The 22,334-nt window shown below is 38.1% G+C and overlaps 1 long non-coding RNA gene across 1 annotated transcript; it reads left to right on the top strand.

The window, feature by feature from the left end:
- The first annotated feature begins 62 nt into the window (after positions 1–62).
- On the top strand, positions 63–11,668 carry LOC112629459. The gene is made up of 4 exons (XR_003120599.1): positions 63–174; positions 983–1,092; positions 1,635–1,702; positions 11,611–11,668. It is a non-coding gene; the product is annotated as an uncharacterized LOC112629459 (long non-coding RNA).
- The last annotated feature ends 10,666 nt before the right edge of the window (positions 11,669–22,334 follow it).

Genomic DNA, 22,334 nt, shown 5'->3' with positions numbered 1-22,334 from the left:
GCCGGCTTCCGGTGGCGCCAGAGGCGCGCGGGTGAAAGGTCGAGCGTCAGCCGGCCCCGCCCCCTGGCGCGCGGGCGTGCAGGACCCGCAGAGATCTCTGCGTTTCGGAAGCTCTTGGTGTGGCTGCGAGCCGAGCCGAGAGGAGAAGCTGGGCTCGTGGGGTTGCTGCCGCCGGTGAGTGCGGGCTCGCTCTGGGGACTGGCATCCTCCTCGGCCAGCCTCTGGGCGGTGCTTGGAGGACCCCGCTAGCTGCGGCTCTGAGGCGGGAACCGGGGCTGGGACCGAGCGCTGGCTGGGAGCTGTAGTCCCCGGAGTGTCGATTCCAGTCTGGGGCCGGGGCGGTGGCATGTCTCTGTGGACCAGCGATTCTCAGAGAACGAATCCGGGACCCTGCCGAAATGAAGGGCATGTAGTGTAGAGGTTTTTCCTTTTTATTTAGAGAGGAATGAAAGACCAGCAGTGCACCTGCTTGGATAATAAGCACGTGACCCAAAAGTTTGTTCGGGCTCCGTGGGCAGGAATAAAGCTGGGTATTCGACCTGGCGCAAGGACTAGCGAGAATGTCAGAATGAGGGACTTGGGGGAAGACTGAGGAGAGAAAGGGAGCATCTTCTCCAGCATCTTCTCTCCCTCCTGCATGCAACCCTTCCTGTACGTGGTCATTGGCCTGGAGAAGTTTACCCGAGTACTCCTCCACCGGCAGGGTTACTGGTGTCACTGTGCACCCAGCCGCCTCGAGCTGCGTGATTCATCGCAGCCTTAGGATCCGGAAGGATGAGCAAACTCCTTAAGTGTAATCGTGCCAGGATATTGACTTTAGTGCTCGAACGGGACTTAGGCCTAGGTGGTGTGTCTCATCAATAAACATTCACTGGGTTCTTAGTTTAAGGGGTTTGAGAAGCCTTGCCACCTCCTAGCGTTTATTATTTTTTTCTTTTGCCCCGACCTTTAGCCTCTGGGCTAATACTTACTTAATTTTTAGTCACAGGAAATAAGTAACCATGGTGCTCAACAGTTTGGATAAGATGATTCATCTCCAGAAAAACACTGCCAACATCAGGAATATTTGTGTTTTGGCTCACGTTGACCATGGTAAGAATCCTTTTTAAAAGTGCTTGTTTTGATAAATAAGGGAGGTGTGTCTCTGTATGTCTCAGTGGAGTGAAGCTGTGGGCAGCTGAGAGTGGTGTTTGCTAAGAAGCGAGTCTTTCCTTTAAAAGTTTTCTGTGATGTTAGGGAAGCCTGCCTTGCTATAAAGCGTTTGAAATGAACACAGTTACCTAGTGAGTAGCATTCTTCTTTGTAGTATGTCATGTTTTTTAAACCAGAACTTGAATTTTTTGTTTTTGAAATGGCTTTAAGTTGCTTGACAACTTTTCAGATGAGGGTGATTAGATCCACAGGGTTGGAGATAAGATTACAGCAATATAGAGTGCTAGCATCTGTGTCCTTCTAGATGATATTCTGTTCAAAAGTCTAATAAATCTCTTTTGTCTTTTGTCACCTAGCATAGGTAAATTGAAAATCTTTACTAAACCAGTTCTTCTGACCAGATTTTAAATCTATAAGTATGATCCATGACCCCTTTTAAGAAAGACATGGATTTGAATTGATGTCCCTATTTTATTTAACAGGAAAAACTACTCTGACTGACTGTCTTATATCTAGCAATGGAATCATCTGCAGCCGCCTAGCAGGCAAGGTATGTTCTAATTTTATAAATACTTGTCGCATTTCAGTATTAGCTGTCAACAATGTAATGAACCATTTCCTGTGTTCTTTAGCGATCCAAAAGGGTATAAAACATTGTTCTTGCATCTAAAAGCTGCCAATCCATTTTGCAAGATTAAATTGCTGACGAGAAAATAGTAACTTCTATATTGCTTTGTATTGCTTTATATTAATATTTTATAAGTGCAAAAGCGAGTTTTTGCAACAAGCAAATGATACACAATTTTGGAAGCTTTACCAGAGTCTTTTTTTCTTGAGTTACCATGAGGGAATCTCTCTTCTTTGCAAACTAAAGTATAAAAGTGAAACACTATTTTTCACTAACTAAAATGAATCACAGATGTTATTGAAGGATTATAGTTCCACACAATCATATAGGGAGAATTCTTGCTACCACACAAGAGAAAAAAAGATTTTCATTATAAGAGAGTAAACAGAAGCAAATCTCTCTCCCTCACCAAACCAGCCTTGGTTTTCAAAATGGAAGCAAGAATTTGGACACTGAGAGATGGATGTAATAGTGTACAATAGTATGAATATCAGTTCTAGCTAATTGCAGAAAATTGATTTTCTCGCTCTAAATATGCCTATGCTCATATGCCTGGAATATTTATTATCTGTTCTGAAATATTTATTGATAACATTCTAGCAATATCTTTAAAACATCATAATCTTTACCATCTGTTTTTAGTTTTTTATGATACTTAAGAAAAAAACAAACGAGAACAATCAATGCTGTCCACATTATCTGGCAGCTCCATTATTGCCGTTAGATGTTTCCTCAGCTTACTTTTTATGTCTAGCCACTAAAATCTATTTAGAAAGTTTATTCTCTTCTGAATAGGTTTAAGTCCAAGAAGTGCCTGCATGCACTTGCGCACTATTTGTATACATAGCGCCAACCCCATTTTAATATAGTGAGCTGTTCTAGGTTCTTCTTTGAGGACAAAAGTCTTGAGTTGCTTATGCTAGTTCTTTTTCCTGGTACTTGGGAATGCTCCCTGTGGTGTCTTGTGGTACCAACGAATTGGAAACTACTTTCAGAAAGTCAGGGGACATCATCCTGGGCCTCAGCTTTTTCAATCTACATATCACCACTCGACTCCCATGGTTTTAATACTACCTGTATGCTGGCGACTCCCAAACTTGAATCTCTACTTCAGACCTCCTTTCAAACACCAAACCACATATTTATCTGCCTACTAGACATCTTTATTTGGATGTCCCTCAGATAAATGAAAACCTAGCATGCCCCAATTGATTGTCTCACTCAGACTCACATTCCCCAGAAATAACATATCAACAAAGTTTCTATTATAAATTTGGCATCTCAGGCTAACATTCTGTTTAATTGACTTTCTCTCCCCCATTTCCGTCTCTCCTTTTCAAGTAGTTTTCAAATACTGTTGATATTACCTTCTAAATATTAATTTCTTCCTCCTTGAAGCAAACATGGAATGAATGGCAAACTGATAAAATTGTCAAAAATAAGAAAAAGAAAAAAGAAGAAGTCACAATGTAAAATAAACATCTATAAGGTCTGTAGTGCTATTCTCTTTCATTCTTGGTATTTGTAATTAGTGTCGTCTCTCTTTTGCTTTAACTTTATCTTTTAATAGAACCAATTTTTGGTTTCACTTTTTTCTCTATTGTTTTTCTGTTTTCAAATTTATTGATTCCTGCTGTTATCCTCATTTATTTCCTTTTACTTTGCTTTGGATTTAATTTGCTCTTATTTTTCTAGTTTTATACAATGAAGGTTTAGACTGATGATTTAAGACTTTCTTTTCTAATATGAACCTTAAATGCTATAAATTTTCCTCAAAGCATTACTTTAGATGCATCTTTCAGATTTTGATATATTTTCATTTTCATTAAATTCAAAATATGTTCTAATTTCTTTTGTTACTTTTGCTTAAAACCACTAGTTATTTAGGAATTTGCTGTTTAACTTCCAAATATTTGTGTATTTTCCACCTTTTTTTCTATTATTGATGTCTAATTTAATTCTGTTATAATCAAAAACACACATTGCATGATTTCAATTCTTTTATATTTGTTAAGGTTTGTTTTATGACTCTGAATATAGTTTATCTGGATGAAGGTTTCGTGTGCACTTGAAAAGAATGTGTATTCTGTTACTGTTGGCAGAAGTGCTTGACAAATGTCAGTTTGGACAACATCGTTGATAGTTTTGTTCAGGTTTTCATATCCTTATTCATTTCCCGTCTATGTTCTATAGATTACTTAAAAAGAATGTTGAAGTCTCTAACTACAAATGCGTATTTTTTATTTCTTATGTTAGTACTATAAGTTTTTGCTTTGTGTATTTGAAGCTTAGGATATTGTGTTTGGGAAGTGGAAGGTGAGTTTGTGGTGGTTTCTCTGTTGTCCTGGTCCAGTTTCAGTCTTAGGCAGGCCCTGTGCCCCTAGGTCTCAGAAGCAGGGCTCTCTCAGTGCACCTGCCCCTTCACTTGATGTAGTAGGTCTCTAATTGTTGGTCCCAAGACAGTTTCCTGTTCTTTCTTCATGTTCAAGGTTTAGTGTTATTTTGCTTCTTGTTGTTGTTTTTCCTTTCTGTTTCATCAAGTTGCAATACATCTTCACCTATTCACTAGGGTTGTCAGAGTGATGCCTCTCCTGCAGTGGATTAATGCTTTTGTTCTGTAGGTTAGAGGTATTCAAATGCAGCTTCCTGCTTTTTTTTTTCTTTTGCAACAACAACCATTCTTCTCTCCATGCCTGCACTATGAAGGAAACTTTCTGTGGTCTCCACCTTTCTCCCAATCTTTCTGATGGTCACACAGTGAACATCCGTAGGGAAGTGTCTATGAGTCGTTTTGGAATCCCTCTTTAGTGTCTGAAGTTCTCAGAGCTTCTGTACTCTCACAGTAGCTCATACTCATCTTTAGCAATTAGTTAAAGATATAATGAATTATTTTATACACTTGTGTAACAACTAGTCTCATTCCATGCCCTGCTTTGGGTGAAACAGTGCTTGCCTCCTCTCTCAACTGGGTGGAAGTTGTTTTTCCCTAAATGTCAGGCTAATTGGTTAACCTGTGATCTCAGCTTTCTAAAGGATTCATACACATTTATGATTTTGTAGATTATCTGGCTTTTTCTTATTGTTGTGTAGGGAACATAGTATTTCTGGCATTCTGCATCCTACATAGAATCTGAAAATTCTGGATTTCTTTATGGTGAGGTTTAAAATTACACCTTGAATTCTAGAAATTCAAATTCCTTTACAGATATAGGGCTATTTTGACTTTTTATTTCTTCTTGGGTTACTTTTGGTAAATTGTATTTTTCAAAAAAAGTTATCCATTTTAAGTAAGTTGTAAATTATTGGCATATTTTAAAAAATAATATATTTTCAATGTGTGAAAAATCAATCTTTGAGTTTTAATCACAATATTTTGTTCATTTACACTTAGTGTAATGATCTAGCTGGGCTTAAGTTGACTGTATTGCTATTTGCTTTTGATTTTTCCCTTCTTTGTTCCCATACCCCTTATTTCGCATTAATAAATGGCATTTGTATTATTCCACTTTACTATTAGAATTTTGACTTTCTATATTTTAAAAATAAAAATGAATTTTTGAACCTATTATGAGATTTTTCTGGCTCAAATTTAAATGGATATTTTTACCAATACTAGCATGGAAGAACTTAAACGGATATTTTTACCAATACTAGCATGGAAGAACCTGTAAGCAATTTAATTCTATTTAAATCCTCTTGCCTTTTGTACTACTGTTCTAACATATTTTACTTTTATACTTGTGTAAAAGCATAATATAGTAATTTTGACTTTATGTTGTCAATATTCTTTTATACTTACACACATATTTGCTCTTTCTATGTACTTCATCCCTTCCTGCATTTCATGCTTCTATCTGGAAGAAGTTTTCTTTTAACTGAAGAATTTCCTTTAATGCTTTTTTAGTAGGTATCTCAGCTTTTTCTTTTTTTATCTGAAAACGTTTTTACTTTGCTTTAATTTTTCAAGGCTATTTTTACTAGATACACAATTCTCAGATTTGCTGGCTTTAAAATTCTAGATCCTTCTCGCACCTTTAGCACTTTTAAAGTGTCATTTCATTATCATTTAACTTCCATAGTTTCTGCTTATGTCATGTATCATTCTGTTTAAAAGTCAGATATAACTTTTTCTTTTTGTAGATAATGTACAGTTTTTCACTTGCTACTTTTAAGACTTTATCTTTACTTGGTTTTCGGAAGTTTGACAATAGTTGTTTAGGGTGGTTTCCTATATGTTTATTTTGGAGTTTGCTGAGCTTCTTGAATCTGTGGGCTGATTCTTTCAATTTTGGAAAAGTCTTGACCATTATCTCTTCAAATATCTCCTGATTCTTCATAGGCCTCATAACATTTTACTATGTGCTGAATGTTGTGTATAAGAGAATCATAAAAACTAAAATCAGTGTTATTTTCAACAGGAGACAATTTGCTCTTTCCTATGTTTGAATACGGGGGAGAACACTTCATTCTTGCCAAAATCTGAGCTAGATCAGTGCTCAGTGGTACCTTTAGTTAGACATAGTCTTATTCTAGTTTCAAATGTCTCAAGAACAAGACTCGAGGTGTGTTTGTAGTAAGGCCCTCATTCTGGTGGAACTCTCTCCTAAGCATTTACTCCCAAATAAGACTGTGGGATATTCCTGTGGGATTTTTCTGGCCCAGTCTTCCAGCACACCATACCCTCTCCCCTTCAAACACTCAGTGAATGTCTTACATTGAAAAGCAGATATGTATCTGGGGCTCTTCTAGATTTCAGTTAGTCCTACCAGCCCACATCCAAGTGTTCCACTGCTTTCTCTTTCCCCTACTAGAGTTTCTCTGCTTATGCCAAGCTCAATCCTCAGCATAGGCCTAGACTTGACAAGTATTCCCAGAGAAGTAAATGGCTGGCCATATCAACTCACTGAGGAAGGGCTCCTAGCTCTCTGAAATTTTAGTGTTTTGCTTCTACAGCTGTCTGGTGCCCTTAAAAGAAGATTTTAAAAAATCTATACTTATGTCAAGCCCCTCAGTCTGGCAGTCAAGGGTCTTCCCAAACTGATCTCAATTTACCTTTATAGAATTACACCCCAATCTCTCATCCCTGAAAACTTCTGATCCTCACCATGTCTACTGAATAACTGTTTCATTTTTCTGGTTCTATGCTTTTTTTACTAATTTCATTCTAGTTTTTAGAATATCCCTGCTCTTTCTACATATCAATACTTACTAGTCTCTGATGCATTCCCAGCTTGGCCTGAAGTGATAACTTACCAAGTTTAAATTCTTGAAGCGCTGTTTGTTCCACTAATTTTCTTCTGAATAGTGTCTTCCCCTGATGATATCTCATATTTTTGTCTAGTATACCAATTTTGTTTTTCATGCTATTGCTTTTTAAATTCTCGATTATAAAGTTTCCTTTTATATAGTCAATTTTATTTAAAAATATTGTATATATTTAAAATGTACATGATTTTTAACATGTGTATACACGCACAGTAAAATGATTACTAAAGTGAAAAACATATCCATCTCCTCACAGTAACCTTTGTGTGTGTGTGCATGTGTGTGTGTGTGCATGTGTGTGTGTGTCTGTGTGTGGGGAGCACCTGAAATCTATTCTCAGGAAATTTCCAGTATACAGTACAGTATTATCAACTATAGTCATGATGCTGTACATTAGATCTCTAGAGTTATTCATCCTATACAAATTCAACTTTATAACTCTTGCCTGATATTTCCCCATTTCCCCCCACTTCTCTGCCCCGGTAACCATCATTCTATCCTCTGCTTCTATGTATTCAACTCTTTTAGATTTATACATAATTATGTATATTATTACATAATATATAATGGAATATATGCGTACTGTATATATATATATTCATACATATATTTACACATCACAATTTATCCATTCATTGATTGATGCACATTTAGGTTGTTTCTTATCTAGGTTATTGTGAATAATGCTGCAATAAATAAGAGTGGAAATATTTCTTCAAGATACTGATTTCATTTCCTTTGAGTATACACTAGAGAAGTTGCTGGATCACATGAAAGTTTGATGTTTAATTTTTTGAGAAAACTTCATGTTGTTTTCCATATGGCTATACCAATATACATTCAAACCAACAGGGTACAAGGATTCCTTTTTTTCTACATCCTCACCAACACTTGCTATCTTTTATCTTTCCTATAATAGATATCCTAACAGGTATGAGATGATATCTCATTGTGGTTTTGATTTGCATTTATCTGGTGATTGGTGATGTTGAGTATCTTTTCATATATCTATTGAACATTTGTATGTCTTCTTTGAAAAAATGTTTATTCAGGTGCTTTGGTCATTTTTAATGCACATTTTTTTTGCTATTAAGTTTCTTATTATTTTAAATATTAACCCCTTATGTGATACGTGGTGTGCTCATATTTTCTACCAATTCATAGGTTCCAATTTTTTGTTGATTGTTTCCTTGATGTACAGAAACTTTGTAGTTTGGTTGAACCCATTTGTCTATTTTTACTTTTGTTACCTGTGTTTTGGGAGTCATATCCATAAAACCACTGGCAAGGTCAAAGTCAAGGAAATTTCCCATGTTTTCTTCTAGGAATTTTATGGTTTCAGGTCTTGTGTTTAAGACTTCAGTTCACTTTGAATTGATTTTTATTTATGGAATAAGACTTCAATTTCGTTCCTTCATATGTGGATACTCAGTTTTCCCAATACCATTTATTTCATTTATTTGAATTTCAGATTCAGGGATTATATGTGAAGATTTGTTACTTCGGTATATTACGTGATGCTGAGGTTTAGGCTTCTAATGATTCCATCATCTGATTAGTGAACACAGTACCCAACAGGTAGTTGTTCAACCTTTGCATGTTCCCCTCCCTCTCTCCTTTTGGTATCTCCAGTGTTTATTGTTTCCATCTTTGTGTCTATGTATACCTAATGTTTAGCTCCCACTTACAAGTGTGAACATGCAGTATTTGGTTTTCTGTTTCTGTGTTAAATTGCTTAGAATAATGACCTCCAGTTGTATACTTGTTCTCAAAAATAACATAGTTTCGTTTTTTATGGCTGCATAGTATTCCATGGTATATATACACTGCATTTTCTTTATATGATTCACCATTGATGGGCACCTGTGTTGATTCCATGCCTTTGCTATTGTGAAAAGTGCTACAATGAATGTACAAGTGCAGACAGAAGGATTTATTTTCCTTTGGTTATATACTCAGTGATGGGATTGCTTGTTTGAATGGTAATTCTACTTTTAGTTCTTTAGTTTAGTTTAGTATAGGTTGCAGTCAGAAGATGTAATGCCTCTGGCTTTATTCTTTTGGTTTACGATTGCCTTGGCTATTCAGGCTCTTTTTGGGTTCCATATAAATTTTAGAATAGTTTTTCTCTAATTCTGCAAAAAAAAAAAAAAATGATATTGGTAATTTGTAGATTGCTTTGTGTAGTATGACATTTTAATGATATTGAATCTTCCTATCCATGATCATAGAATGCTTTTCCATTTGTGTAGTCTATGATTTCCTTCTCCTTGTAGAGATCTTTCACCTCCTTCGTTAGATGTATGCCCAGGTACTTTGAGTGTGTGTGGCTATTGTAAATGGGATTGTGTTCTTGATTTGATTCTCAGCTTGAAGATTATTGGTGTATAGAAATGCTACTGATTTTTGTGCATTTTTTTATCCCGAGACTTTGCTGAAGTCGTTTATTAGGTCTAGGAGTCTTTTAGCAGAATCTTTAGGGTTTCCCAGGTATAAATTACACTGTCAGTGAAGAGATGTAATTTGACTTCCTCTTTTCCTATTTGGATGCCTTTTCTTTCTCTTGCCTGATTGCTCTGGCTAGCACTTCCAATACTATGTTAAATATGAGTGATAAGAGTGGGCATCCTTGTCTTGTTCCAGTTCTCAAAGGGAATGCTTCCAGTTTTTTGTCCATTCAGTATGATATTGGCTGAGGATTTGTCATAGATGGCTCTTATTATTTTGAGGTGTGTTCCTTCAATATAGTAGTAGAAAAAATATTTAGGGCCAAAGTTGCGACATGAGCAAAGGCAGAATGTTGTGAAGATACATGACTTTTTCAGAGAATAACTGTATTATCAAGTGTGCCTCTCTAGACCAAAATTGAAAACTCACATGCTGTTGGCAAAACCCAACCTGCAGGTGGTTTTACCCTGCACATCATTAGACATTGTGGAATGCTTTAAAGCCTTGCTAAAAGGCTTTGTCGTATTTTTTCTTTAAAAATATATATATTGCGCGCTCTCTCTCTATATATAAATATATATATATATATATATATAGCTTTCCTCATTTTATTGATGACTTACTTGAACTAATATAAGAATCTTGGGCCAGGTGTGGTGGCTCACACCTGTAATCCCAGCACTTTGTGAGGCTGAGGCGGGTGGATCACCTGAGGTGGGGAGTTTGAGACTAGCCTGAGCAACATGGAGAAACCCTGTCTCTATAAAAAGTACAAAAATAGCCAGACGTGGTGATGCATGCCTGTAATCCCAGCTACTCGGGAGGCTGAGGCAGGAGAATCGCTTGAACCCAGGAGGTGGAGGTTGCGATGAGCCAAGATCACCCCATCGCACTCCAGCCTGGGCAACAAGAGCGAAACTCTGTCTTAAAAAAAAAAAGAATCTTACACAGCATATGAGCAGTTTTCTCACTGGTTAAGGGCATAAGCCTCCATTGGGAGACAGGCAAAAGTTTAAGCTCTGAAACTCTGTAGTTATGCGACCTTAAGTATGCTACCCATCCTCTCTAAAGTTTATTCTTCTTCTTCTCAATGAAGAAAATAATGCATATTTCATAAAATGTTTAAGGGATTAAATGTGTTAGTACATTTAAAGTCCTTGGCCAAGAGCATGGTATGTAGTAAGCATTCAAGAAATAGCTGCTCCCATAATGTAGGCTCCCGTTTCCCCTTCCCACCATTTTGTATATTATGTACTTTTAAAAGACTCTGAAAAACTGTAATAGCAAAGCACATAGCACAGTGTCTATTACATAGTAGGTTGTCAACTGTTGGTTTTCTGTGGTTTATGAAAGAGCAGATAAGGTGAATAATCCTGGAAAATTAGAAATATTTGGCCTAGGTCGGGCGGGGTGGCTCAAGCCTGTAATCCCAGCACTTTGGGAGGTCGAGGTGGGTGGATCATGAGGTCAGGAGATCGAGACCATCCTGGCTAACACGGTGAAACCTCATCTCTACTAAAAAATACAAAAAAACTAGCTGGGCATGGTGGCGGGCACCTGTAGTCCCAGCTACTCGGGAGGCTGAGGCAGGAGAATGGCGTGAACCTGTGAGGCAGAGCTTGCAGTGAGCTGAGATCGCGCCTCTGCACTCCAGCCTGGGCGACAGAGCAAGACTCTGCCTCAAAAAAAAAAAAAAAAAAGAAATATTTGGCCTAAATAACAGATGGCCTAAGAGATAAGATTATCTCTTTCTCAAAAACTTGAGTTAGGAATTCAGACAATAGTCAATAAAAGTTCTAGGAGGACAGTGTTTTCTAATAATGATATGTGAGCTGATCTGAAATGGACTGCCTCAGGAGGTGGGGAATTTCCTATCACTGGGTAGAGAACTAATTTATTACAGAGAGGATTCAAACACTAGATATAGGTTACAATTATCCTTTCAGCCTGATAATTCTGTCATTATAGCATTAGAACCCTGGGTGTTTTAACATCTCAGTTTCTCTGTTATAAAACACAATGTTGGTGTTAACCTGTAAATTCAGGTTAAAATTCTATGATTTTTTTTTCTTTTCATTGATTTTTTTCTTTATGGAATCCTCTTTGTTTACTTGAAGGTACAACTGTAACCACTATGATGAGGATGATGCAAAGGCAGCAACAGATGCACAGGAGGTAAGTATATGTATTACAGGATAATAGTTGACTAAGAATGCACACTGTATGTTCATATTCATTAGAGAATAATTTTTTCTTTGAGACAGTGTCTTGCTCTGTCACCTAGGTTGGAGTGTAGTGGCATGATCTCAGTTCACTGCAACCTCGGCCTCCTGGGTTCAAGTGATTCTCCTGCCTCAGCCTCCTGAGTAGCTGGGATTACAGGTGCATGCCACCACACTCCACTAATTTTTCTATTTTTAGTAGTCCGGCTGGTCTCGAACTCCTGACCTTGTGATCTGCTGGCCTCGGCCTCCCAAAGTATTGGGATTACAGGCATGAGCCACCACGCCCAGCCCAGGGAATAATTGAGTAGAAGTTCTCAATTCTGAAAGATTTGTGAAAGACATTCCAGTAAATATTGGATATCTATTTACATTTAGAAAGGGAATCTTATCCAAAATACTTATCAAGAACATTCTTATTTATAGTAAGCTTATTTTCTTTTCATTAATGTAGTCACATAGCACATTTTAGCTTTTGGTAGTCTTGCTTTCAAGATCCCTCCTACCCCAAGGAGAACAGTAGCGAACAGCATTTGTTAAATGGCTCGGTTGTTTTTTATAGGCAGTATCTTATTTAAATTTTTTTAAACATTTTTGTTCATCAAGAAGCTCTAATGATTATAGGTGAGCTGATTTGGAATGGAGTGTCTCAGGAGCTGAGAAATTCCCTATTGCTAGACAGGGAAATAACCCACTACTATAGAAGGGATCTGAACACTAGGTGTGGATTAGATTCTAAAGCACTTTTCATTCCTTTCAGTCTGGTGATTTTATCGTAATTGTAGAACCCTGGAATTTAAGAGTTCCTGCATTCACCCATTCCATATTGAAATTCCCAAGTTGTCCCAGAAATATTCTTTTCAAATGGTTTTCCTAGCTAGGATACAATCTAAAACATGGTTTGCATCTGTTTCTTATTGTTTTACTTGTTAACGTATCTTCAAAATGTATTTCTAATAAAAATATCATATATAGAAATGAATATATATGTAACCTAGTCTGTCGTATTGTTAGAAGTGAAAGTTTTGTCTCTCCCTTTTTAAAAAGACTGGGAAATTTGGCCCCACATGGTGGCTCACACCTGTAATCCCCACACTTTGGGAGTCCGAGGAGGCGGATCACCAGAGGTCAGGAGTTTGAGACCAGCCTGGCCAACATGGTGAAACCCTGTCTCTACTAAAAATACAAAAACTAACTAGGCATGGTGGCTTGCACTTGTAATCTCAGCTACTCAAGAGGCTGAGGCAAGAGAATCACTTGAACCCAGGAGGTGGAGGTTGCAGCGAGCCGAGATTTTGCCACTGTACTCCAGAGTGAGACTCCGTCTCTAAATAAATAAATAAATAAATAATAAAATGACTGGGAAATTACATTTTGTAACTATAAATGATGTTTCACAGATCTTCACAATGTTTGGGTCTATTTAAAGGAGAAAAAAAATCCCTACAAATTCCAATATTGGCTTAAATTATATTCATTATAATATTATTTAAATATGTATCTAAACAAAAACCAGCTGTAAACTCTTATGCTCTTGCACAACTCTACAACCAAACCAAGAGAGCCACAAAATCAGTGAAATGCAAGTAAATGTTAATTTGGTAGATACTATTGTTGGGGTTTTAAAAATGTGTTGTTACTGTACTGTTAAATGTCATGAGATAACTTGTTCCCCCACCAATTTTCTTTTCTTTCTTAAATGATGTCCCTTAAGTCATATCCCACTTTGTATATATTTCTATATTTCCAACATTAATTTTTATGATGCATTATTTGATTTGCCTAAAATGTATTATAGATATATGTTCTTATCACCTTTTTTTCCCTCCATTAACCTGATGTAGTTATCTAGCCAGATGTGCTGTTTATCAACAAAGAAAATATATATGGGTTATCCTTGACCTCACCGGGTCTTTATTTGGATGCCGGTAGAATCCCTTTCTGAGATCTATAGGGAGGGTGGGTTATGTGCATAGCTTTTGAGCCAGAGTCTAAGGTTTAGATTCTCGTCACTAAAATAGATTATTTTTCTATTTCACATCTGTTGGACTAAACTAGAATCTTCTATAACTGTGGGAGTACAAGGAAATATTTCCTATCACTCCATTGATTGATTGATTGATTAACTGATTGGAAGCCATGCCTCCCTGAAAGGATCACACCATTGCAAGCCTATCTGGCCTCCTCATCTTTCCCTACTCCCAAGCTCTGGCCTAGCATTTACTGGGAGTCATAGTCTGAAAAATTACTAGAAGTTTGATATATTTTCAAAAGATCCTCGATGGTGCCTTGACTGCCCTGCAAAAGATGTACCTGTGTTATAGAAAATTGTTGATTCATTATATTGTACCACAGTGCCGACAGCGGTGGATATTTGAATCTTCTTGTCCTCTAGACTAGGGTCAGCAAACTTTTTCTGTGAAGAATCAGATGGGATATATTTTTAGCTTTGCGTACTATATAATCTCTGTTGTGACTGCTCAACTCTACCTCTGCCCTTATAATGCTGAAGCAGTCATAGACTTAAATAAATAGGTGTAACTGTTCTGAGTAAATTTTATTTACTAGCTGGGAATGATGGCTCAAACCTGTAATCTTAGTGCTTTGGGAGGCCAAGGCCAAGGATCACTTGAGGCTGGGAGTTCAAGACCAGCCTGAGCAACATAGTGAGATCCCCCCATCTCTACCAAAAAAAAAAAAAAAAAAGGGTTTTAAATTAGCCATTTAAAATAGCTTAAAGTAGCTGAGACTATCAGCACATAAGCATGTTGGTATGTGCTTATAGTCTCAGCTACTTGGGAGCTGAGGTGGGAGGATTGCTTGAGCTCAGGAGTTCCAGGCTGCAGTGAGCCATGATCACACCACCACTCTTCAGCCTGGATGACAGAGACCCTATCTCAACAAAAACAACAAAGAAACAAAACAGTTTTATTTACAGACAGGTGGAATCTGGATTTTTCATGCAGGCCAGAGTTCGCATACCTCTGTTAAGCAGTCAAGTTTGTAGGCTTTTCCCCACTCCCCAAACTGTTTTCAGGTCACCGATTGCATTTCTCATTCCAGATTCTGACATTTGATTGGAGAATTTGTCTTGCTCAGGCTCGGTGGCTCACGCCTGCAATCCTAGCACTTTGGGATGCTGAGGCAAGAGGATTGAGTGCAGGAGTTTGAGATCAGATTGGGCAACAACTGAGACCCTGTCTCTACAAAAAAAAAAAAAATTTTTTTTAATCAGCCAGGCATGGTAGTGCATGCCGGCTGAGGTGAGAGGATCGCTTGAGTCTGGGAAGTTAAGACTTCAGTGAGCCGTGGTTGTGCCACTGCATTCTAATCCAAGCAACAGAGCAAGATCCTGTCTCAAAAAAAGAAAAAAAAAGTTTTATTAGCAGTGTTGGTATGGGTTTTCTTTTTTTTTTTTCATGTTGAATTTTAGTGAGAAGCAGTTTCAGGATTCTCAGATTAAATCAAGTTCCATAGCCTCATACATGTCAATACGGTAAGTGAGGGTTTTCATTTCATTTGGGGAATTTGACAGGCTTGAAAATATCAGTACTTTAGGGGAAGATAAAATGCCAAGCAGATTTTCCACATATTTTCAGATTGGCACAATTTTCCTGTTCATCAGCATTGTTTTGATACCTACCTGACTCTCTTGAAACAACATGGCTGTGGTTTTGTTTTGTTTTTTCCCTTGAGATGAAGGTCTCACTCTGTAACTCAGCCTGGAGAGCAGTGGCATGATCATAGCTCACTGTAGCCTTGAACTCCTGGACCCAAGTGGTTCTCCTGCCTCAACCTCCCCGTTAGCTGGAACTAGAGGCAACTTGAGGTGTGCACCACTGCGCCTAACTTGTGTTGGTTTTTTGAAGTGTTTCATTGTTGTATAATACTGGATCATGTGGTTAGCTAATTATGTAGCTCAGAATTAGTATTTCTAAGCAAGGGAACAACCATAGGGCCAAGTAGTACCTATTATGTAGGCTTTAAAACATGGGAGAGAAAGAGGAGGCAAGGATAAAGGAAAAGAAATAACGTATGTGTGTTAAGAACCCTTTGGATAGTGGTCGCATTTAGTAGCATTTATTAATAGTTTTCTGCAAATCAGGTACTAGAAATACTTTACCTTTTAAAAAGTCCATTCCCTCTAGAGATTTGTGGTATAATGGTAGAGGCCTTATATGAATAATTTTTACAATGTAATGAAACAAAACAAACCTAAACTAGATACATTGTTTCTTTGATAACAATATACTTTATGTATCTCTAAAGACAGACTCTTTTTACATAACTGTAATACCATTACAGTTGACTCTTGAACAATGCAGAGGTTAGGACACTAACCCACCCTACCCCCACAATGGAAAATCCACATACTACTTTTGATTTTCCCAAAACTTACCTGTTTTTATAGCCTCTTGTTGACCAGAAGCCTTACCAATATCATAAATAGTCAAACATATTTTGTAGGTTACATGTTTTATTATACTGTGTGGTTTTTTTGTTTTGTTTTGTTTTTTGTTTGACATGGAGCTTCGTTCTTGTTGCTCAGGCTGGAGTGCAGTGGCACGGTCTCAGCTCACTGCAATCTCTACCTCCCAGGTTCAAGCGATTCTCTTACCTCAGCCTCCCAAGTAGCTGGGATTACAGGCATGTGCCACCACGCCTGGCTAATTTGTTTGTGTTTTTAGTAGAGACGGGATTTCACCACGTTGGCCAGACTGGTCTCTAACTCCTGATCTCAGGTAATCCACCCACCTCAGCCTCCCAAAGTGCTGGGATTACAGGCATGAGCCACCATGGCTGGCCTATACTGTGTTCTTAACAATGAAGTACGCTAGGAAATATTTTTAAAAATTGTGAAGAAGAGAAAATGTGCTTACTTTTCATTAAGTAGAAGTGGATCAGCTGGTTCCCGTGGCTCACACCTGTAATCCCAGCACTTTGGGAGGCCAAGGCAGGCAGATCGCTTGAGGTCGGGAGTTCGAGACCAGCCTGGCCAACATGGCGAAACCCCCATCTCTACTAAAAATGCAAAAATTACCCGGGTGTGGTAGGAGGCGCCTGTAATCCCAGGTACTTGGGAAGCTGAGGTAGAAGGATCGCTTGAACACGGGAGGCAAAAGTTGCAGTGAGCTGAGATCATGCCATTGCACTCTAGCCCGGGTGACAGAGTAATACTCCATCTCAAAAAAAAAGTGGATAATCATAAAGGTCTTCATGTTGAGTAGGCTGAGGAGGAAAATACAGGCAAGCTTGGTTTTGCTGTCTCGGGTGGCAGAGGTAGAGGAGATAGAACGGGATTCAGGAGATGCAGGCACACTCGGTGTGACTTTACAGAAAAACCTGATAATCTGTTTTGCGTTTTCGTTTCTCTAAAAATGTTTCTGTATAGTAGCAATCCTCCTTCCATTTGCTTTAGTTTCAGTGCTGGTATAATAGAAGGGTCCATTTATAAAAGAAGTCCAAAGCAGTCTTAAGTAATCAGAACCCTTCCGCCAGATTGTCTAATGTCAATTCATTTTCTGGCACTGCTTTTTTAGCATCTTCTTCCTCATCATCTGGCACTAGTTTGGAAGCAGCTCATCTCCATCAATTGGTCTTTTAATTCCTCTGGTGTGGTGTCTGTTAGCTAACCCTTCACCTCCCACCTTTTTTTTTTGCCATCTCCACAATCTCTTTCATGATTTCCTTGATGGGCTCTGTTATAGATCCTGTGAAGTCATGTGCTACATCTGGACACAGTTTTCTCTACCAAGAGTTTCTTGTTTCAGGCTTGATGATACCATGATTTTTTCTATAACAACAATGACGTCTTCAGTGGTGCACTCCTTCCAGACTTCCATGATGTTCTGTCGGGGTTCTCTTCGATAGCATTGACAGTCCTTTCCAGAGGCTTGATCTTTACATTTGTTTACATTTCTCTCAACTGTGAATGGTACCATATACATTCTGTAAGAGTTTGTGTGCATAAGTTTTGACAACTCTGTACTCTTTATTAATAGATTTATGTATATTTTATGGTAGTAAATGATAACATAGACTACATATGTTTTATGCATTCATGACAACTCTTTTTCTTAATGTTGGTTTGTCTGCAAGTGTTTTCAAATTGTTGCAAACCTCCAAAAAAATTTCAATGTATTTATTGAAAAAAATCCACATGTTAAGTGGACTCACAGTTTAATCAAGCACTTAGAGTTCACAAGTTTCTCACTTGATAATCTTGTATTTTTTATTTCAAGTGTGGTATAGTAGTAAGAATATTGATATTTATCAGCCATAGTTTTCCCTTTTGTAAAATGGGAATACTAATAGACACTGTAATTTGTTGAGTGCTTTTTGCCAGATGCCTTACTTTTGTCTGTATCTTCCAAAGCAGCCCTAAAGCAAAATGGGCGTTGTTACCCTATTTTATGAGGAAAGACACTCATACACTACTAACTTACTCAAAAGTTACACATTGAGTGTCTAACAGGGCCATGCTTGTCTGATTCCATATGTTCATTCTATTATGCTCTTGTCTGTTACATAGGAATATTGTGAGGATCAAAGAACATGTGAAAACAAAGCCTAGTTACAATAATAAGCACACCAGTGCTAACTTGGGCAAAAGATAAGGATACAGAGCTGTCTAAGAGACTCCCAAAGGCAGGATGAGATTGGACTGGGAACTAGAAAACCATTTTGGACCCCTAAAGTGGTATTGTCTGCCATCTGTACATCATTCTCTTACAGCTCTTACTGCTGCTTTTCCTGTCAGTTACCCCATAGCTCCAGGTATTACATGTTAACATGTTAACTGTTCCAGATCCATGTAGAGAGAACCAATCAGATTCATGGGGCATGATCATCAATACAAACATGGGTGTTGAGAGCTTACTCAATCAGGAAGGAGATCTTGGAGATCAGAGTTAGCTGGCTTCACATCATGGAAATTGTCGGACAAAACTGAAATGCCCTGAAATTTTAATTTTTAAAATATATGTAATGAATTGGTATATGATAGATAATTGTGGCTATTTAGTCTTTACCAAATGCTTTGTTTCCATCTTGTTCATTTTTATTTTTTATTTTTTTAAGAGACAATCTTGCTATTTTGCCCAGGCTGAACTTGAACTCCTGGGCTCAACCCTTCTGCCTCAGCCTCCTGAGTAGCTGGGATCATAGGCATGTGCCACTGCTCCTGGCTCTTCCATCTCAATCTTAGGATGTAGTTACTATTTTCATTTTATAAATAAGAAAATAGAAGCTCAAAGAAGATGGGTAGTTTCCCCGAGGTCATCCTGTTAGTAAGTGGCAGAATAAAGTTACAAACCTAGGTTTTATTGGTCACCACCCACAGTGCCGGGCACTGGCGGTACAGCAGTGAACAAAAGGTCTGTTGGTTTGTCTGAAGCTCTCAACCTTGATTCTGCATAGACTCAGGGGAATTCCCAAGGTCACTCAACCAGTTAAGATCAGAGCCAGCTCTTCTGTTTGACCAGTATATTATTTTCACCACGCTGTATCTGCTTCTCAGTCACCAAAAGCACCTGCTAAAATGATATATATAGACTGATTAGGGGACTTCCAACCTAAGATTGCCCTGGAAACTTAATTCTTATCTTGGCTCATCTCTTCAAAACAGATGCCTCTTTTGTTGGTGACCTCAGATACACTGTTCAGAAGTACTCAAAGTATTCATTCTTTTGCCTCACATTTGAGAGCCACCCTAGCATTTTAATGAGTTCAGCAAGCCAGCCCTGCATTTCTAAACCCTTTCCAGAAGTCCAACCTTACTTACTTTGATTGACGACATTGGCTTTTCAAAAAATTACTATTTTTTTAGAGGTGGGGGTCTCACTATGTTACCCATTTGGAGTATAATGGCTATTCACAGGCACAATTAGGGTGCACTACTGCTGTGAACTCCAGGACTCAAACCATCTTCCTGCCACAGCCTCCTGAGTACCTGGGACTATAGGTGCAAGCCACCATGCCCAGTTGACATTAGCTTTATATACTTAATATTTCCTCAGTAACCGTTTATGTCTTATTTGGCACCTGCGAAACCCTCTTCACTGATTACACCAGTTTAAAGGTGTAATTTACTCCAAGTCACCTGCCTTTATCCATGGAGTATTCAAGTTTCTTTCAGAATGAGAATTTGGAGGGTGATTATAGAAATATAAAACCAGGCAGGGCATGGTGGCTCATGCCTTGTAATTGCAGCACTTTGGGAGGCCAAGGCGGGTGGATCATAAGGTCAGGAGTTTGAGACCAGCCTGGCCAACACAATGAAACCCCATCTCTATTAAAAATACAAAAATTAGCCAGGCATAGTGGCGCATGCTTGTAATCCCAGCTACTCAGGAGGCTGAGGCAGGAGAATCTCTTGAACCCGGGAGGTGGAAGTTGCAGTGAGCCGAGATCACGCCACCGCCCTTCAGCCTGAGAGACAGAGTGAGACTGTCAAAAAAGAAAAGGAGGAGAAGGAGAAGGAGAAGGAGGAAGGAGGAAAGAGGAAAGAAGAAAGAGAAAGAGGAAGAGGAAAGAAGAAAGAAGAAGAAATACAAAACCAACTATCTATAGTAGACAGTTTATTCCCCAGAAAGCTTTTTAGGCTGAAAATGTTTCTATAGATTTCAGAGTTCCTTCTGATAGCTAAAATTTGTTTCTGTATAACAACAGAGTAGTGCCCTTTAAGCCAGTTCAGTGCACATTAAATGGCTGTACTTAGAATTATGAATCTGAGGCTTGTGCAGTGAGGCTGTAGCTCTCTGGAGTCAGTTGGCCAAGTGGGATTCCTGAGGACTGAGCAAACACACGCACAGCAGGATTTTGTCCTAAGTTTTCTTAGGCATCTTATCCAAAAACACCATTACTTGAATTTCCCAGCTTCGTTTTACAGAGAGACTTCCTTGCTATGTGTACTCCCACCTCTGTACGTCACATCATTTTCTCAGAGGAAGTACAGTGTAAAATAATAACCAGCATTTGTAGGGCACTTCTTGTGGGCCTTCTTGGGCAAATAGACATTCTCATGGAATGATCTAAAATTGTTAAATTCTTGCACTTGCTCTGAAGTCATTTATAATCTAATTGCTGGTCTTCCTGGTATGAACAAAGTTGTTTGCTTGTTAATAAATTCCTACCATATACCCAGAGTTGTAGTTTTTTTTCTATTTAGCTAGGGAAAACACTAAAGAGTTTTCTAATAAGGAAGAATGATCTGAGTGTCTACCTGCTTTGGAAAAGATGTCTGCTGTGGATAGGAAATGATTTTGTATCCAAAAATCCTAGTACTAATTTGGAGTGTTGTAAAGATCAGGGCAGTAAATGCTAGAGAATGGGATTAATGAAAGGTGATAGTGTTCTGCATGCCTTTGAATAATTAATTTTTACTACATTTTGACTAGCCTGCAACAAAGTAGGTTAAGTGCTGTACTTTTACGGAAGTCCGTGTACAAGTCTGTGCCTTACAATGCTCAAGTGGTTGCTCACTAACCAATGGAAATAAATGACTGTTGTTTCCACAAAATTGCTTCACAGATTCTAAATGCTGTCTCTGGGACACTGGATTCTGTGCCCTTCAAGATAAATTCCATAATCAAGGGCCTGGCCCTGAATAGATTGGAGCCCAAAAATCTCACTGAAGCAAACAGATAACAGGCCAGTGAAGAATCGGAGACAAACACTCCTGGAATAGGAATCCACTACTCACCTTTATTTTAAATTGATATATAGAAATTACTATTATTAAAAAACGCACACATTTTAAGTGTTAAGTTTGATGTTTTGACAATTGTATACGTCTGTGTAATAACTACCAATAGAAGATCTAAAACATTAAAATTCACCCAGAAAGTTCTCAAGTTCATTTAAATCACCCCTGAGCACCTCCGTACTCCAGTGATCACTTCCTAATTTTTATCACTAAAGATTTGCTTTACCTGCTTTTGGATTATATATAAATGGCATCATATTATAATGTACTCTTTTGCATCTGGCTTCTTTCACTGATAATGCTTTAAAGACATCCATATTGTATGTTTCAGGATTACTCTTTATTGCTGAGTAGTATTTCATTCTGTAAATATACCACAATTTGTTTATTCATTTTCCTAGTGAAGCACTTTTAGGTTGTTTCCAGTTTGGGGCAGTTATGAATAAGGATGCTATCGATGTTCTTACACAGACTTTTGTTTTTGTTTTTTTGTGGATATATGTTCTCATCTCTCTTGGATAAATAACAGTAGAAAATTACTGGGTCATACGGTAAGTGCATGTTTATTAGAAACTGCCCTCTTCAAGGACTTCATGTCTAAAACACCAAAAGCAACAGCAACAAAAGCCAAAATTGACAAATGGGATCTCATTAAACTAAAGAGCTTCTGCACAGCAAAAGAAACTACCATCAGAGTGAACAGGCAACCTACAGAATGGGAGAAAATTCTTGCAATCTACTCATCTGACAAAGGGCTAATATCCAGAACCTACAAAGAACTCAAACAAATTTACAAGAAAAAAACAAACAACCCCATCAAAAAGTGGGCAAAGGATATGAACAGACATTTCTCAAAAGAAGACATTCATACAGCCAACAGACACATGAAAAAATGCTCATCATCACTGGCCAT

Source organism: Theropithecus gelada, chromosome 7b (genome assembly GCF_003255815.1).
Source record: "Theropithecus gelada isolate Dixy chromosome 7b, Tgel_1.0, whole genome shotgun sequence".
Taxonomy (NCBI): Eukaryota; Metazoa; Chordata; class Mammalia; order Primates; family Cercopithecidae; genus Theropithecus; species Theropithecus gelada.
This window is presented reverse-complemented; position numbering and strand designations above follow the sequence as displayed.